Here is a 19,587-nt window from a genome sequence, read left to right as displayed (position 1 = left end):
GGACCTGGGGAGAGGGGGCATCTCCCGCATTTACCGGTCGCTCATTAATAATACTCCAACATCACTTGACCGGCTACAGACCCAATTGAAGGAATGGGTGGGTTCCTTGGAAAAGGAAGACTGGCGCGATGCCCTTATGGCCCCCAGGACAGTTACTGCCTCCCCTAGATTGCGTTTCATGCTGCCTACCTGACGCCGGCGTGCCTACACAGCGCGGGGCTCTGACCGACCCCCTCCTGTGACAGGTGCGGTTACGAGCCAGCCGACTTCTTTCACACGGTATGGACTTGCCCACGCCTGGCATGCTTCTGGGGCGACATAGAGGAGGAACTCACTGAGGTGTTGGGGTGGGGGACCCCACACAACCCAAGACACTCACTGCTGGGCATCACAGACGGGTTGGACGGGACCAGGAACGAAAAACTCTTTTACACCACGGCAATGGTAGTGGCCAAAAGAGACATAGCTTCTGCTTGGAAGTGTCCTGACCCTCCCTCCGTGAGGAAGTGGCGGGCCGGAGTGAACTGGTGCGCCACGCAAGAGAAGACACTGTACATGGCACGTGGCTGCCCCAAGAAATATCGTAGGGTCTGGGGGAAGTGGTTGAGGAGAATGGTCTGATTTCGATGGGGATGCTCCATTATCCGCCTTTTTGAATGTGTATGTCTTTGGCCTTTGGGTTGTCCAGAATAATGCAAGTAATCCTTTGTTACCGTTGTATCGTGATGATTGGCTGATATTTCCTGTAAAATCAATAACATTTGTTTATCAAAAAAATACATTGGGAATCCTAAGCGCAGGCAATCTGAAAATTGACTGTCCACTCTTTGTATTCCGCAAGAGTAGGAATATAAAGGATCACCTTGTCCGAGCTGCACTTCCCAACCCCAGATCAACAGCCATACTAGACGAACATTGGGGTTTAGAACCCCTTACTGGTCATGACAAATGTGGTAACCGTAGTGTGTGTGAATTCACTGTTGAAGGAAAATAATTCACTTTCCTTAATGTCAAGATACAGTCTAAATGTTTCTCCAAAATGTATTACATGCAATGTGATTTATGTGATCATGTGTCCGTGCAACAAAGTCTACATTGGACAAACCATTCAAAAAGTGAGGATCCGGATCTGCCAAAACCCGGAGCCGAATCCGGTGCAAAACTCCAAATGCACACTCGTGGAAAAGTTCTCTACTGCAGGCCACACTGAAGATGACATGAGATGGGCAGTAATCAGTGTGGTCAAGCCCCCGCAGAGAGGAGCAGTCATCTGTCAACTCTTTAACAAGTAAGAACTCAAATGGATTCTTCGTACAGGAAGTATCAAAAATGGACTCAACAGGCTTGAGGATTGTACGAATTTACTATAAAGCCAATTTTCCAGCCGTAGTTGGCCATTTGATGGTTATACTTCACAACAAAGACTTTTGACCTAACTTCTGACCTTACACGTTTTTTCTAAAAATCTTGCACAAATTTGTTCAACTTGACTTTTTAATTGATTGCAATGTTTATTTATGTGTAACAAGAATCGGAAAATAGTCTCCTTTATAATTCTTTTGAGACTTTTCAGTGTCTTTAATTGTATTTCTTCTGGTTACTCACACACTTTATTGTCTCGTTCTATCATCATTTCTCTGTACTTTAGTCAGCATTGTCGGCTGTTTACATGCTGTATATTTCTTTTCACTCCTCTTTTCTGGCATACACGGTCCTTTGAAGCAGAATCACACCGTTCCAAGATGGCCGCCATTACTATGCCAGCCATTTCCCAACCTGCTACATCAAGCCTGTCATCTTCACGGCCGTCTTTCATGGTAATTTATGGCTATTTTCCCTGCAGCCTTAGTATTCACTCACCATTACCCTAATATCACCATCATGTTTTTAATACAACTCCCGTTGTCACTCTAATTGTTGGTCCTTTCCTGTTTAATTGAGCACAATCACACTATTCCAATATGGCTGCCAGTACAGTGCTAGCCATTACCCAATTACCTTTGTCACGTGATGCCTCACATGACTACGATCGGTTTAAATATCCATTTCCCAACTTGGCGTGAGCACCCATCCACCGAGCCTACACACACCTCGCTGTTTTCAAGGTAAGACTTCTACCTGCCACATTAGGTATAGCACTGCCTCTATCGCTTTCATCACTCGCCCATATCTCATTCTCCACCCTCCCCACCTTAGGTTACTGTGCCTTCCCCCTGCTGGATCCGCCATTGCGCACCAGTCACCTTGTGTCCTTTTGGAGTTCATTGTGACACCCTTCATTGCAGGTAAGTTCCCCGCACCAGACAACCTCGCTGGTCGCGAGAGCCCGAGACCAAGTGTATTCTGAACCCACGATTCCTCTTCGTATTCCCTCCAGGTCACTAGGCCTTCAATCACCAAATATCCTGGCGCAAGTTCCCCCGAACCGCCCAAACTTGTCTACCTAGGCACCGAACACCACCGGTGTCTCAATTCAGGTAAACTTTTTACCAGCTTAGTTCGCCTTGGCCTCCATAGCCTATCCCGGGTCACACTAATTCGGCCTTCTTCGTCAGCCCATCGTGCCTCAGTAGCTGCTGGAACCTTTATACTGACCACTTCATCCTTAGCTCAATCACTGTGGTAAGTTTGTAATCATCACTGCCCTTCCTTTCTCCTTACATACGTTTCTAGTCACTAATAATACTCCAAATCTCTCCCCAGATTGACTTCTCACTGGCCGGTTGTTCCAATCGGAACCCAAAGATTATCCAGCAATTTCCCTGGAGTCCCGTAAGTCAGTACCTAGTGCACACTGCATGGTAAGCTCATCCTCGGTCATTTCTCTGCTTTAAACGTTTCCACCACACCGTGCGCTCAGTTCACAATTACCTGACCTTAAGCAATCCTTTGGCTGCAAGCGTTCCGGTCAATTCCCTTCGCCAATTAACTTGCTGGTAGCTACCTCTTTTTCACTTAGCCGCTATCACCACGTTCCTTCCACCGTGTCTGGTTCTAACTCCTAGCACCTAAATTTTCACTTGTCATCCGCCAACGACACCTTGCTGATAAGGAAATACTCTGGACGCTTTTATGTTCTTACTATTTTTTTGTCTGTTCTTTTTCCCAATTTTCCTATTGTTTTACAAGCACAATCTTTTCTCAGGCATGTAATAATTATGTCCTAGTGATGATCCCAGTATTTCCCCATTGGGATCGAAACGTCGTCGACTCATTTTACACCGCATACATAACTTAATCTGTTATTCAAGTGTAATGGTGTTGTTGTTTAACTCTGCTTGTCTTATTTTCTATACAACATACAAGCCTTCTGCCTTGCCTGAGCGTTTGTTTTTGTGTTTGTGTTAAATGTATTACGTTAGACGCAGGATTGTGTCCCACTTTATTTTTTCTGCTCATAAAACCTAGAATCATTATAAAAATATTACTGTCCTGCTGGATAGCATTAATATAGTACTCATTTGCATTTCCCTGTCAGGGACTATTGTTTTTGTAAGTACCGATACCCAAGGTCCCTGTTTACCATATTGGGTCCTCTTGTTGCTATAAATATCTTGCTTTGTGCAGCACTAGAGTTCACATGTGCAGAAATCCCACTCTTCTCATTCATGAAGCTGTGTGTCCTGCATATGTGCAGAGCAGACGCACGGAAGGCATGCCAAAGGTGCTCTTACATCAGGTAAGTCCCGGTTCTATTGGGTCAGGGGAACATTATGATGATGATCTCAGTCAACCCAGAGTCTCTTATTTCAGTGAACTCTTCCGATTATGCAATAAAGTAAGTCATTTAGCCGCTCTGTCAAACCCTGCTGAATCCATACCATCAATAAAGGAAATAATTCCTCTCCCTTTTAAAAAAAAAACTTTGGTTATACCAGCTTTAGTCCTCTGTCACTCCCATAGCCCACTTAGATGTTCTGGAGAACTCCGATTAACAGTTGGTAAATATTTAATAGTTGATAAATATTTAAATTATCCTGGACATTTTAATGCTAATTAAAAATGCAGAATCTTGGACTCTTGGCAGCAACTAAGATCTGTCTAAAGGAACATGGGGGACCAGTCTGTACTCTGGCCATTCGGGGTCTCTATAAAGTTGTCACCCTCAGATGGCCAGTAGGCACTGTAAGATACCTTGCCATAATTCCTATCAAGTGATTTACCATGAAACTACTCTCAGAAATTGGCAAAACGTCCTTTGAAGTCCTTTGATTATTCCGTGTAAGATGTCATCTATTGGTTATTGTTTACTGCCCTTAGGTTATAATAGCATTTTTGAAAATGGACTTGCAGATTTCCTGTTGTCTTTTAGTTTAGAGTCCACCATTTGCTAGTCCGGTGAGTTTTCAATATTTAGTAGGTTCAGATACCAATGGCTACTGAAGGTAGACCAGGGCTTCCTGCTCAGCCATGCTCATCCATAGGCACACACCTGACTAGATATTCTCAACTCCACCTTTCCAGGGGCCCGTCAGATTACTTTCAGGTGCAATTTCCTATTGATTTTGTGAGACTACGACAGGCAGACAAGGGGCGTGGTTTCGGTGCAGTTCCAAGATGCCGTGACTGCACGGAGCTCCGGCGGACCGAGGAACCTTCATGTGATTGGAGACCGCTTCCATCCTTCGCCGAGGGACGAGATTTGAGGCATCTCTCCCTCACGGTGTGGTGAGTTGCTGGTGCTGTTTTTAAATTTTTATGCTCAAGTGTTTCCATTGTTATAATGGCACCAAGGGATTTCCCCTTATCCTGAGGCGGTGGCCGCCATTTTGAATGCCGAGAGTGCTTTCCCCCTATATGAAACAGCCCTTCTCAAATTTTACTGTGCTCCTATAATTAAAGGCATCCTTATTCAGAATGTTTTTGAAGCCTTTTCTCAGCACTTTGGTACATTTATTTTAAAAAGAACATTCATGTTCACTTAGTTTTTTGTGCCCATACTCCTTAGAGTATTTCATTTTTGTGTAGAAATTTCTTCATTATAATTGGAGAGCTTAAATACCCTCATTATGTAAACATTATTCTCTACTGTCTATATCTATAGTGACACACAACAAAAAGTCTGACCACCCTAGATCAAACAATTCTATATTTTAGAACTATATGAAATAATTACTTACATTCACAATCCAGTCCAGCTCAAATATCCGTGGACTGGTTAGTTCGTGCTGCTCAATTTAAAAAGAAATGTCAATAACCACACTGTGTAACACCGTGTAAACGTGTATATACCACAATTCCAAACATAAAAAAATGTGGGAAAAGGCCAGAAAGAACCCCACGTAGGCACAACCAAGGAGCTGCTGGATGGTACTCGCCAGTTTGCCCACGATATCATCATTGGTTGCTTTCGTGACCTTAAAACAGAAAAAAAGGTGTGTACAAACTATCCTCAGAGGTGAGAAAACAAACAACATACAACATAAACAATATGTGTAGTGAACAACACCAAGACTGCGTAGCTCACTCAGTGCTCACTTGTCCCCAACCGTGCACTGAGAACAAAACGTCCTCACAGATAAAAATGGGTTACCACTCACATACAAAATGTATTTTTATTAGTCGTGAGTGTCCTCGAATTAAAAAACTGGCATGTGTATGGGCACTTTCACTCACAGAAGGCCAACATGTTTCATTGGCAACACTATCTAGACAACTTCATCAGGGCTGTCGAGGAGCCAGTCTTCACCTCGATATTTTTTCACACCAAATCTGTGGTTATTGACAAAAATAAAATAGTAGAACGTGCCAAAAGAGATCACCCCTATTCACAGTCATATATTTACCGGGTGGTTGCTGCTGTCCCGTGTACCTGCAACCATCCCGCGTAAAGGTACCCGCGCCAAATGGTCGCGCTCCACCTTAGCGACTGCAAATGTCAGTCTCCACCTGCAATTACACCCATTGTGAGTAATTCATATACAACATGGTTATATTTCCTATTTCTCTAACTCCGCCCTATGCCTGCTGCCCATACTTAATACCAGGCATCCACATTAAAATCTATAGATTAAGGCCAACTGTATTCTCTAATGATTTATAGTGCACCTACATTTAGATTTCTAAACCACTATGCATCCTGTCACACAGCGTTAAAGACTCATTTGAGAATGTCGCTGATTAACCCATGATATGCGCTCACCTCGGGGCCTGTTCCTACGCTTCACAAGTATTTATTGCGCCCCTCACTATCAAGCATGTTACAGTCCCTTGTACCGCACAACCAGTCCCCATTGACCATATCACAGCCATCCTGGTCCGGCCCGTACTCATCCATTAATCAGTTTACCACGGCCCTTCCCTGGAGCCCCCTTTACCTCACTCTCTCAGTGATTTCAAGTTGTCTCTGCCGTCCCGATCACCAGCTCTCAGCACACACGTTATTTTCAATGCGCCCGAGACCGGAAATACGTCACACGCTTTATTCGCCGACCAGAACGCTGCCAACCTGGCGGCCATCTTACAAGGGCAAAATATGAACTAATTCCCCACCTATTTTCACGTTGTCTACACCATTTTTTAGACAAACAATTCGATATTGTGAGAAATTAATAATTCCCTGCTACTAAATGCCTAGACTTTCAGGTATCAGCATATATATTGTGGAGAAGTGTGGCTCAATGATTAGAGCGGCAGACCCTGATGCAGAGGTCTAGCCCGGGACCAGGGTTCAATTCCCCGCCTCGGCGGGTCTTGGGCTCAAAATTCCACGGACCTGATAATTCTCGCCTCGGTGCCATTCCAATCATGGAGTCCCACTCTGCAACTCTGGGCAATAGCTTGCTTAATCTCCACAACGGCCCCCACAACGCTAAGGATGCCTGGCCTCCACCTTGGGGGTGCCCAGGAGTGGACGCCTCACAGGGAAAGCCAGGATGGGTTCCACAGCGGTATTCGTACAAGCGCCTTGAGACCCTTGTGGGTGAGTAGTGCGCTATACAAGTATCAATTTACATTTATATATGCACTCGACATTTACGTAATATGCCAGGACACAAATTGCAACATATTAGTTAATCATCCTCATTTGCCTTATTCACTAGTGCCCAACTTTAGAGCACCCACAACACTCCCAACCTAATAGTCAGTTTCAGGAAGGGGCTTCCCATCGTTGATTAGTCTTAGCCACCACTTTATTTGCCACAGTTGTTTTTTAACAAGGCCATATCCTCTTTGCTTTTATTCATGATGCCCACAACCATTAAGCTCATCTAGACACATTTTTCTTTTAAATGTGCCTAAAATCAAGTCGCCGTTTGTACAGAGTGCCCCCACCGCTGCCTACAACAACTGGGTAAACGGCCTCCTTATATATGTTGTTCATTCAGCCCACATTTCATGGCAACCATCTCATTTACCTGTTTTATTCCATTCTATGGAATCATTCAGGCCCAGGAAGTCAACTATTTCAGTGTAAATCCATTTGGCCTCTTTTCTCGCCAAATTGTCATCACGATTATATTCCTCACCCTCCACCCTCTCCAGCACTACCCATCTCAGATCCCTGAGATCATGTTTCAATTCACAGAAGTGCTGGACGATGCGTGTGGTTAACTTTCCTGCTTTCAAGGTACTTAGGTGCTTTTGTATTCGAACCTTAACTTTTCTCGATGTAAGGCCTATATAATGCAACCCACATACACATGTGATCCTATAGATCACGTGTGTGGTATTGCAATTACTGAACCTGTTGAGGTACCAAGTTCTTCCACTCACAAGTTGGACACTCTTTGTCACTTCAGTCAATCCACAAACTGAACATTCACCACACCAGTATTGTCCTGTTGACAGACCAGACTCCTTTTTTTGTTCGACCGACCGTGTATGGACCAGCTTATCCTTTAAATTTGGAGCCCTTCGAAAAGCAAATATGGGGGGTGGCATTTTCTTACCTGCAGTATCCAATAAGGACCAATGCTTCCGTATTATCTGTCTAATTTTTGTAGACAGAGGTTCAAATGTTGTTACTACCGTTAAACATTGGTCTTTTTGCTTATCCACCCTCTCCAGCAATGCTTCACGTTATGTATTAAGAGCGCGTTTACAAGCGCTCTTAACTACTTTGTTAGGATACCCCCTGTTTTTTAACTTCACAGTTAGATCTTTAGACTGCTCCGTAAATGATCCCGTTGAGGAGCAGTTCCTGCAATATCTCAAGAACTGCCCCACCAGTAGATTATCTTGGAGTGCTCGGGGTGAAAAGAATGGTAGTGAAGCAAAGAGTTACGATCGGTGGGCTTCTGATGGACGGCAGTAGTCAATCCATTATTCTCTGCTGTAATGTCTACGTCCAAATACACAGCAGAATCTCTGCTTGCATTCCAAAGTAAACTGTAGACTGTTGTCTTGTACATTAAGCCAGGTTAAACAATCCAAAAGCCGGTCCTCTGATCCAGTCCAGATATCCATTGTGGATGTATATGTATATATGCTATAGTGAGTCTATTGGTTCAGGGGGTGGACCCTGCGATTTCCTGATATATTCCGGTGTGCTCTGCTCTTTTAGAGTTGAAGCCTTCTTCTTCTCAAAGTGTGCCTGACTTTGCTGTACTGCTTTCGAAGGTTCAAATTATGCACTGTTTACTAAGCTCCCTTTTTCTTTTTATGGGGATACTAAGGAATCTTAAACTCTCTACTTCCTCCAAACATACTGCGCACTCTGAGTCAGACTCTTCTCACAACAAAATGGAGGACATTTCTCCTCATAAACTTGACCATACACCAGGCGCCATCCCAAAAAAACAGGTTCAAAACAAAATATCTTTGATATCCACCAAGCGACCAAAAAAAAAGACCCTCTGTCTCAAGTGAACTCTTCCTCAGCCTCCATGGATGTAATTCTTATGGAAATTCGTGCATTTAAACCCTTCATGCAGGAAACCAATAAATCTCTGCAACATCTGGATGACAAGTGGTCTTCATTAGAATCACATGCACTCATTGTGGAACAAAGAACAGATTCTCTTCAATCCTCATGCTCGCGCATTTCATTTCTAGAGTCTGAAACATCTCTCCTCAAAAACACACTGAAGATTTAGAAAAGCAAAATCGCAGGAATAACCTCCGAATTTATGGTCTTCCCAAAAATATTGAGGGTTCCAATCCAACCGTCTTTTTTCAGACATTATTACCTAAGCTCCTGGACATATCTGCTACTTCTCCACTTAATATTCAAATGGCTCATAGACTTGATCCCAAGATATCTGCAAAACCACGTGGAGTCATCATGTTTTTCCTGCAATATACTGACATCCTACAAGTCCTGTCTGCTTTTAAGTCCAAGAAACACATTTTTTGGAAAGGTCATCGACTATTTTTCTCTCAGGATGTGGCTAAAGTTACTCCATATTGTCTGAAAACATTTCTTGATCTCCGTCCTCAGTTGTGATCTATTAATGCCAGATTTGGATTAATCCATCCCTGCCTTTTCAAGGTTACCTATAAGGAAAAGACTACCACTTTTGAGGAGCTAGCTGCTTTGCAGGAATTTCTTTGTCAACATGGAACTGATGTCACGGATACTTCAAAAGCTACTTGATTTTTTATTTTGCTTCGCCCTGTTTTGATGTTTTCTTGTCTATGTAACTCCCTGAATGTTGTTTCGCTTGTATTTTTGTAATGCTCAACTATTAAGCCGTTTTATCTACTCTCTCTCTTATCCCTCTCTTCTAGGGTAACATCTTATTCATAATGTTTTCTTTCCTCCTTATACAGATGTATTTTTCCTGCTATCCATTTCCCATATGTTCTCCCATATATGTTGATATCCTTATCCGTGGTTCCCCTGAGGTTCGGTAGAGTTCCGGTGCTGTCCACGTCGTCTTCTGGTTTTGCCACCCCCCATTTCGTCTTGTGTTTGTAGGTAAATTCTTTAGTTATCATTTGTATGACTTGTACTGTCTTTTTGTTATTTGTCTTATCTTTCTATTATTGGTGTTCTCTTCTATGGTTTCTTCTTATCATTTTCTCTTTTACTTTATCTGCTTTACTTCTTCCTCCCTTATGCTTTCTTTCATAAAACAAATGCTTCATTTCTTTCACTTTTCTTCCTTATATCTATCTTATTCTAATTTTATTCTTGCTCTTGTAAGCATATTTTTTGTTCATACTTTTATCAATAAGTTACATTTTGGGGGACTACCTGGAATATTAAAGGGCCAAGCAAACCTATTAAAAGGCAACAGGTGCTATCTCATCTAGCAAAATTAAAAACTGATATTGCTTTACTTCAAGAATCTCATATTTCTGAAGATAAAGCTTCCAAGCTGAAGAGATGTTGGGTGGGTCATGTGTTTAATTCTCCAGCTTTAGGTAAGAAAAATTGGGTTTTGATCTTATATCTTAAAAAATTACACGTCGCTTGTTCAACAGGAATCTGATGCTGAAGGTTGTTGGGTTATTGTTAAACATCTCACAGATAGGATTCCTATAGTTATTTTTAATGTATATGGCCCTACTTCGGTCGATAAAATTTTCTGGACTAATGTTTCTGACAAATTGCTTTTATATGATGATGATTGTATTATATTTAGTTGTGACTGTAACCAAATCCACGATCCCATATTAGACAGTCATTCAAAAATTAAGTTTGTTTCCTTTAAAATGAATTCACAATTTACATCCACAGTACGTCGCAAATCGTTGGTTGATTTTTGACGATTTTGCCACCCTGATCTTCAAGAGTATAGTTTCTATTCAGCCTCACTTCACTCACAATCCCATGTTGATTACCTTTTCCTAAGTAAATCTTTGGCCCAACATAACATTCAATCTGAAATTGGATCAATTTTAATCTCAGATCACGCTCCTGTACATGTAGATATAGACCTTATCCCTTTTTCTCCTCACCCATAAAGATGGCGCTTTAATTATTCCCTACTTCTAGATCCTAATTTCTGTCAACAATTTAATTCCTTTTCCTCTAAATTTTTTATTATTTATTCAACCCCAGAATCTCCTTTTGTTATGATATGGGATTCCATTAATGCAGCCGACAGGGGGTTTATTATAAATTTTGTATCACAAAAGAAAAAATCCCTAGAGGCCCAATCCACTCAATTACTTAATAAAAATGTAACAGTTTGAATATACTTATTATCAATCTAATAATGAGTCTTCCTTGAAAAATCTTATTGACGCTAAACTTATTTTTAACATATTATCTACATACGCTGCCTCCAGCTACTTATTGAAAAGTATTTCTCGCTATTATGGGGGTCAAAACAAAATGGGGAAATTGCTGGCTAACTACTTAAAAGTAAGAAAGGAAAGAACTAGAATAGAATCTTTGCAGAACCCTACTGGTACTCCTATTTTTAAAGATAATGATATTTTAAATGAATTTGTTTAATTTTCTAAGGATTTATATATGCCTTAACCTCTACCAGAACTGTCTGATCTTTCTATTTATTTTCAATCCATCGCTTCTCCTCCTTCTCAACACAGTGATTTTTATCCCTTGGAGATATATATTTCTTTAGCGAAAATTTCCCATGCAGTCTCGGTGATACGATGTGAGAAAGCGACCCGGACCAGATGGCTTTACTATTGAGTTTTATGATCATTTTGCAAAACTCATTTTACCTACTCTTTTACTTTTATTTAAATCTTTCTCTGATAATGGTTAATCTCAGGGCATGTTTCAGAAAACCTTGATCTGGTTAATCCCAAAGGAAGATAAAGATCACTCTCTTTGTGAGAATTATCGGCTCATTTCCCTAGTTAATACTGACTACAAGATCTTTGCAAAGATTTTGGCACTTCGTATTCATCCCGTTTACCTGATCTGAATGGCCCTGAACAAGTCGGCTTTGTTAAGGGAAGACTAGCCTCTGACAATTCTCGGGTCTTCTTTAATGTCCTAAGCAAAGCCTCATCCTTAGATTACCCTATTGCTGCTATTGCTTTGGATGCAGAAAAGGCCTTCGATAGGATTGCCTGGGATTTTATGTTTCATGCATTAAAATGGGCTGCCTTTCCTCCTGAGTTGATTGCTTTAATTTCTTTGTAATAGTCAGGCCCCAAATCTTCAATATTTATCAATGGTAAATCTTCTGATTACTTCCCATTGCTTAGAGGAGTGCGACAAGGGTGGCCCTTATAACCTTTGTTATTTGTCAAAGCGTTAGAACCCTTTTTAACTTAGATTAGGCAAGAGGATCATATTTTAGGATTTGAATTTCGTCCACTCTGGTCAAAATGTCAGTATACGCTGATGACATTCTTTTATATTGTTCTAATCCTGCAACCTCTCTTACCCCTTTTCTTCAACAAGTAGCCTCTTTTTCTCAGCTTTCAGGCTACCATCTTAACACCGACAAATGTGAAGTCTTACCTTTAAATGTTTTATGTCAAAAACATCTCTTTATCCATTCCGTTTTTTTATGGCAACCATCTAAAATAAAATATTTGGGCTTGTGGTTCGCCCTGGTAATTCCTGAAACACTAAAGTTAAACTCTTATTATATCAACAAAAAATTGAATGACACTATAACACGTTGGCACCCCCTTTTTCTCTCTTGGTGGGTTCGATTGGACTCGATTAAAATGATGCTCTCTCCTCTTATATTATATATTATCTCCATGATTCCAATACACATTCCTGGATATTACTTTAAGAAAATTGATTCTACTTTACCAAAATTTCTATAGAAAGACAAACCCCCTCGTATAGCTTTGTCTTCTTTAAAAAAGAATAGACCTAATGGAGGTTTTAAAACTTATCATTCCGCTTTCTACCTAAAACAAGCTACTCGTTTACTCTCTATGGAACTCCCTATATATCCTCCATTGTGGATAAAAATAGAGACATTTCTTATTGCCCCTTTCGATTTTCAATAAGTCCTCGTTTTTACTACTAATATTTAATCTTTACGTTCTCCCATCGTTTCCCACTCCCGTAAACACTTGGTTCCTCTCTTATCATCATCATATCCCTCAATTAACTCCTATCAACAACAACCCATTTGGCATAATAAATCATTACGAATCCATAATCGCTCAATAAACTGGAAAACTTGGTGTTCTAAAGCCTTACGTTGGATATCTCAGCTTTTACTTGATGATCAACCTGTTTCTTTTTCTGATCTCCAAACTAAATTTTCTTTACCAGCGTCCTCTAGACTGCAATATATTCTTCTATGTTCCTCCCTTAATCAATATCTCCTTACTTTATCAAGAACTTCTAACCTTCCTGCAAATTACAAAAATCTCTCTTCAATATTGGACACGTCCCCCTCTGCATCCACTATATACAAATCTTTACAACTGCCCCCAGACAGACTCAAATCTAAGATTGAATTGGCTTGGGAAAAGGATTTATCACAAAGTTGGCCAATCGCTACATGGGACAAATTATGGTCTAAGCTTCACAAAACATCTCGAGCTGCGAACACCACGCAAACCCTTTACTTCATTTATCAACGGGTGCTATTTTCTCCAGTGATTCTGGCACCTTTTTCATCAGATGTGTCCTCTACTTGTTGGTCCTGCCCTTGTCCTTCTGTCAACTTAAAGCACATGTTGTTTGAGTGTCCCCCTATCCACCAATTTTGGCTGTTGATCTGGTCCCAAATTACGATAATTTTCAAAGTTCAGGTCCCTTTTTCCTTAGCAAATATATTCCTAGGCACTTTATCACCCCAATGGCCCCAGTCACCACTGAGTTTTAAACTTATAGATGTATTGTTAGCTATTGCTTTTCATTTAATAACCTCAAATTGGAAGCAGGCAGGCAGATAAAGTAATTATCAGAACCAGGTGGAACGCTGTCTGTTTTCATCATCGACTAGACACAAATTATGTTTCCCCTATATCTCTAGCAATTAAAAGAGATCTTTTATGGCTTCCATTAACAGCATATTTATCTTTGCCTGCCTCTTCTAATGTTAAAATTACGAATGTATCAGATGTTGTATGGAAACCACCTTAATTTCTCCCTTTGCCTCTCTACTCCTAGATGATTAGTAGGTTTTAACACCCCTATGTTTATATCACGTTATTCAATCTTAGTTATTGTTATGCTTTCAATGTTAAATTATTTATTTCCTATGTCTTTTACTCTCAATTGTTGTATATTAATTACATATTACTCCCCTTGCCTTGCCCTTTCCCTTTATTGTTCATAATGTGTATATTTGTTTTTGTATACAGCATGATAGTTCTATCCTTATATATTATTGCTTTCCTTACAAACACTTTATGTTAAATAGGATTTGTTATATTTATTTTATTGCTGTTCTTTTTCTTGTTGTTCTTTAATGAACTCAAACTTAAAAAACAAACAAAAAAAAGGACAGGCAGACAAGATGTTTGAAGTTTTTTCCAGGCCCAGGTCAATATTTTCATGTGGGCTCTACGTAGCACTAGCACGCCTAGCACATGCAGGGAAGTAATCATGTTTGCTGCTTCATTGTTAATAGACAAGGCAGACTTGATTTAAAATCTATAAATAAAATGTGCAATATTAGCGAAGGCCCTGAAAATGTATAGCGCCTGGTGTATTATATTGCCCACTTAACCTCACTGATGGGACTATCCTGGGCCAAGGATAAAATCCCTGTGGATCCATACTTTTTTTTTTTTTAATGTATTTTTGTCTTTTGATTAAAAAAATATATATATAAAATCACGTAAGCTGTAGCAGTTGATTGGACACATACAGTTCTTACAATTTAAAAGCAGGACATAGCGACCATAAAATAGATGACTTTACAGATACACAATCTCATGACAGTAAGCAAACCTGTAGTCAAATGTGGCAACAAAGGTGTGCAATTCAACAGTGACATGGGCAATCAATTATCATTTACAGTCAGTAGATATGCAGCAAGTGGGCCCCAGATATTGCGGGGCTTGTAAGCGCCAGGCAATTCCTCAGCATAGCATGTGAAATGATCTTGGCAATATACCAGGTCTTGTAACCATTGTTTCATTGTTGGTGCTGGCCTACCACCCCAGCAGATCAAGACGCTACGTCTTTGCAATCAGCAGCGCCACTGCTACTAACTTCCTATGAGAGGCTTTGATATCATTAACCTTTCCCAGTAAACATAATTGGGGGGTACAAGATATAGGTAGACCTACCATCAATTGGATAGTGTTTGTGACAGATTCCCAAAATGAGAAAACCCTTGGACAGGCCCAGGCCAAATGGTGGAAGATGTATATGGAGGCGTACGAGACCCATAGTTTACCTCCCACTCTACGGGAAGCACTTGTAATAACTTTGTTAAAACCCGATAAAGCCCCGGACCATTGTGAATCCTACAAACCTTTGTCTTTGATAAATACTGACGTAAAGATATTGGCAAAGGTGCTGGCGAATCGGCTAAAACTACTTCTTCTAGTCATGGTGCTCCCTGATCAATCGAGGTTTATCTCTACCCGCTCCACGTCCCATAACCTATGTACATTATTTGCGGTCTTACATGTTCTCGAACCCACCCTCCCGGCAGTGGCGGTGCTACTCGACGCCACCAAAGCCTTCAACTCTAGCTCCTGGTCATATATGTTTGCTATTTTGCATTGCATGGGTGTGCCTTTCCTTTTTACTAACTGGATTAAATTGCTTTATACGAACCCAGTGACACGTGTGAGAGTCAATGGTCAGCTGTCGGATGTTTTCCCGATATAGCGGGGCACGCGGCAAGGGTGTCTGCTGTCGCCCTTGTTGTTTACGTTGGTGCTTGAACCATTAGCATGTATTCTATGACAGCGTCATGCGCTAGCAGCTCTACGATTTTATCAGCGACCCTTAGCAGTCTCTATGTACTCCGATGATATGGTGTTATACGTGCATGATCCTAATACGCACTTAGCGCAACTCATTAGGGAGTATATCCGGTTCGAATGGTTCTCAGGTCTTCGGATAAACTGGTCGAAATCATCATCTTGCCCCTCACGGATAGCACACCCCAGGTGGCCTTGGATTACCCGCTGGCTTGGTGCACAGACTCCGTGAAATACCTGGGAGTATGGCTCCATCGGGATACACAGGTGATGGTCCAGTCTAATTTCGGTAGCGCCATCTCGCGCCTCGAAGAACAAATAACCCGCTGGATAAAACTACCATTGTCATTTGCAGATAGGATAGCACTAATGAAAATGGTGGTCCTTCCACGATTTTTATATTTATTCCTGAACATCCCTGTACACTTAATGCCCCACTTCTTTGACACGCTTTGGTCTCTATTAGTCACACTTGCATGGGGTGGGAAAAAAACAAGACTTAAATGGGAAACACTCACATTGCCTTACACAGTAAAAAACCTGTTGTGGGGTATTCCCTATTTGGAGGGTCACTAGTAGCCGTTGGCCCCTGGTCAGTACAGGGGGGGTCGAGGTAAAGATTATCAGGCGTATCACCTGTTAACATACCTACTATAAGCTTATAGAGCTGGTACCAGAAGAGGACAAGTGAATATCAAAGATGTACAATATGCAATACAACCCGTAGATCATACATGGAAATGCTGTTTCAGTAGGGCAAAAGCTGGATAATAGACATCATAATTGAAAACATTAATAACATATAGTGTTGATACCAACAGTTTATGAATAAGGCTATATCACATGCATTCCAGTCAGTACAGGTCTCACGTGTTCAGCCCTCTGCGTCAGCGTCCGTGCCTGCCTCCCGTGCAGATTCCACACGCTCAATCTGTCACATATATTGCAGGGCTTCTTTGGGCGTCCAGAAGATGCAAGCTTTCCCTGCGCGTTGTATTCTCAGTCGTGCAGGATATAACATTGCATATTGTATGTGCAGTGTTTGTAGCTTTTTCTTTACGGCGTGGAATTCCCGTCGTGCCTGTTGCACAGCCATGGTGAATTCGGGGAACAGCTCAATTTTCATGCCTTGATAAGTTGTGGCCCCCTTCTCCCGGGCCAAGCACAGCGCCGTGTCACGATCCCTATAGTTCAAAAGGCGAGCTATAATGGGACGTGGAGGTGCCCCTGGTATAGGTCTGGCTGCTAAGGACCGATGAGCTCTCTCCATAATTAGCACATTAAAGAAGTGTTCAGCCCCCAGCATTTCTTTGAGCAGGGTTTCCACATATGTTTCCATGGCACCGGTGTTAGTCGAATCGGGGATGCCTGTAAGTCGTAGATTGTTCCTGCATGAGCGGGCTTCGAGATCCTCGTTCTTTGCTTGGATCGCTTCACGTAGTTTTTCCATGCTGGAGCATGATGCACTAACGACCTCCATATTGTCATCTGTTGTGGAGATACCCTCTTCAGCCTCGGCTATCTTTGCACCATGTTTGTCTAGTTTCTGGACTGTTCCCATGAGGCACAGAGTCAGACTGATTTGCATATGGCCATGTCTGAACTGGGGTGGCAGAGTGGGCTAAAGAACGATGATGGATCAAACCCAGATCTGTTGACTGGGTGTGAGTGTTTGATTGGTTCTGATGCTCCGTCCATCACCACCCCTTTTTGTACCGCTTTGTTCGCCATAAATTGGCAGGGTATGCTCAGACGTTGAGTCCCTTGCTCACTTTGCCACTGGATTCAAGCAAGCCTGGCTGAAGACGGCTGAAATGCCAGAAATCGGTCCTAGGAAGCTTGTTTCCGGTCCAGGGAAGACATGGCTTGGCAGTTCGGGCGGGACTGTTCCCATGAGGCACAGGGTCAGACTGATTTGCATATGGCCATGTCTGAACTGGGGTGGCAGAGTGGGCTAAAGAACGGTGATGGATCAAAGCCAGATCTGTTGACTGGGTGTGAGTGTTTGATTGGTGCTGATGCTCCGTCCATCACCACCCCCTTTTGTACCGCTTTGTTCGCCATAAGTTGGCAGGGTATGCTCAGACATTGAGTCCCTTGCTCACTTTGCCACTGGATTCAAGCAAGCCTGGCTGAAGACGGCTGAAGTGCCAGAAACCGGTCCTAGGAAGCTTTTTTCCGGTCCAGAGAAGACATGGCTTGGCAGTTCGGGCTGGACTGTTCCCATGAGGCACAGGGTCAGACTGATTTGCATATGGCCATGTCTCTCTGTGGGGTGGCAGAGTGGGCTAAAGAATGGTGATGGATCAAACCCAGATCTGTTGACTGGGTGTGAGTGTTTGATTGGTTCTGATGCTCCGTCCATCACCACCCCCTTTTGTACCGCTTTGTTCGCCATAAGTTGGCAGGGTATGCTCAGACGTTGAGTCCCTTGCTCACTTTGCCACTGGATTCAAGCAAGCCTGGCTGAAGACGGCTGAAATGCCAGAAACCGGTCCTAGGAAGCTTGTTTCCGGTCCAGGGAAGACATGGCTTGGCAGTTCGGGGTGGACTCTTCCCATGAGGCACAGGGTCAGACTGATTTGCATATGTCTGAACTGGGGTGGCAGAGTGGGCTAAAGAACGGTGATGGATCAAACCCAGATCTGTTGACTGGGTGTGAGTGTTTGATTGGTTCTGATGCTCCGTCCATCACCACCCCCTTTTGTACCGCTTTGTTCGCCATAAATTGGCAGGGTATGCTCAGACGTTGAGTCCCTTGCTCACTTTGCCACTGGATTCAAGCAAGCCTGGCTGAAGATGGCTGAAGTGCCAGAAACCGGTCCTAGGAAGCTTTTTTCCGGTCCAGAGAAGACATGGCTTGGCAGTTCGGGCTGGACTGTTCCCATGAGGCACAGGGTCAGACTGATTTGCATATGGCCATGTCTCTCTGTGGGGTGGCAGAGTGGGCTAAAGAATGGTGATGGATCAAACCCAGATCTGTTGACTGGGTGTGAGTGTTTGATTGGTTCTGATGCTCCGTCCATCACCACCCCCTTTTGTACCGCTTTGTTCGCCATAAGTTGGCAGGGTATGCTCAGACGTTGAGTCCCTTGCTCACTTTGCCACTGGATTCAAGCAAGCCTGGCTGAAGACGGCTGAAATGCCAGAAACCGGTCCTAGGAAGCTTGTTTCCGGTCCAGGGAAGACATGGCTTGGCAGTTCGGGGTGGACTCTTCCCATGAGGCACAGGGTCAGACTGATTTGCATATGTCTGAACTGGGGTGGCAGAGTGGGCTAAAGAACGGTGATGGATCAAACCCAGATCTGTTGACTGGGTGTGAGTGTTTGATTGGTTCTGATGCTCCGTCCATCACCACCCCCTTTTGTACCGCTTTGTTCGCCATAAGTTGGCAGGGTATGCTCAGACGTTGAGTCCCTTGCTCACTTTGCCACTGGATTCAAGCAAGCCTGGCTGAAGATGGCTGAAATGCCAGAAACCGGTCCTAGGAAGCTTGTTTCCGGTCCAAGGAAGACATGGCTTGGCAGTTCGGGCTGGACTGTTCCCACGAGGCACAGGGTCAGACTGATTTGCATATGGCCATGTCTGAACTGGGGTGGCAGAGTGGGCTAAAGAACGGTGATGGATCAAAGCCAGATCTGTTGACTGGGTGGGTGTGTTTGATTGGTTCTGATGTTCCGTCCATCACCACCCCCTTTTGTACCGCTTTGTTCGCCATAAGTTGACAGGGTATGCTCAGACGTTGAGTCCCTTGCTCACTTTGCCACTGGATTCAAGCAAGCCTGGCTGAAGACGGCTGACATGCCAGAAACCGGTCCTAGGAAGCTTGTTTCCGTTCCAGGGAAGACATGGCTTGC

The 19,587-nt window shown here is 42.8% G+C and overlaps 1 long non-coding RNA gene across 1 annotated transcript; it reads left to right on the top strand.

Moving 5' to 3' along the window:
- Positions 1 to 2,262: 2,262 nt before the first annotated feature.
- On the top strand, positions 2,263 to 2,902 carry LOC146789510 (uncharacterized). Its single transcript, XR_014969810.1, has 3 exons — positions 2,263 to 2,285; positions 2,378 to 2,622; positions 2,704 to 2,902. It is a non-coding gene; the product is annotated as an uncharacterized LOC146789510 (long non-coding RNA).
- Positions 2,903 to 19,587: the final 16,685 nt, after the last annotated feature.

The sequence above is a fragment of the Triturus cristatus genome, chromosome 10 (assembly GCF_964204655.1).
Source record: "Triturus cristatus chromosome 10, aTriCri1.1, whole genome shotgun sequence".
Taxonomy (NCBI): domain Eukaryota; kingdom Metazoa; phylum Chordata; class Amphibia; order Caudata; family Salamandridae; genus Triturus; species Triturus cristatus.
Note: the sequence above shows the minus strand (reverse complement) of the source record. Positions and strands in the feature narration are given on the sequence as shown.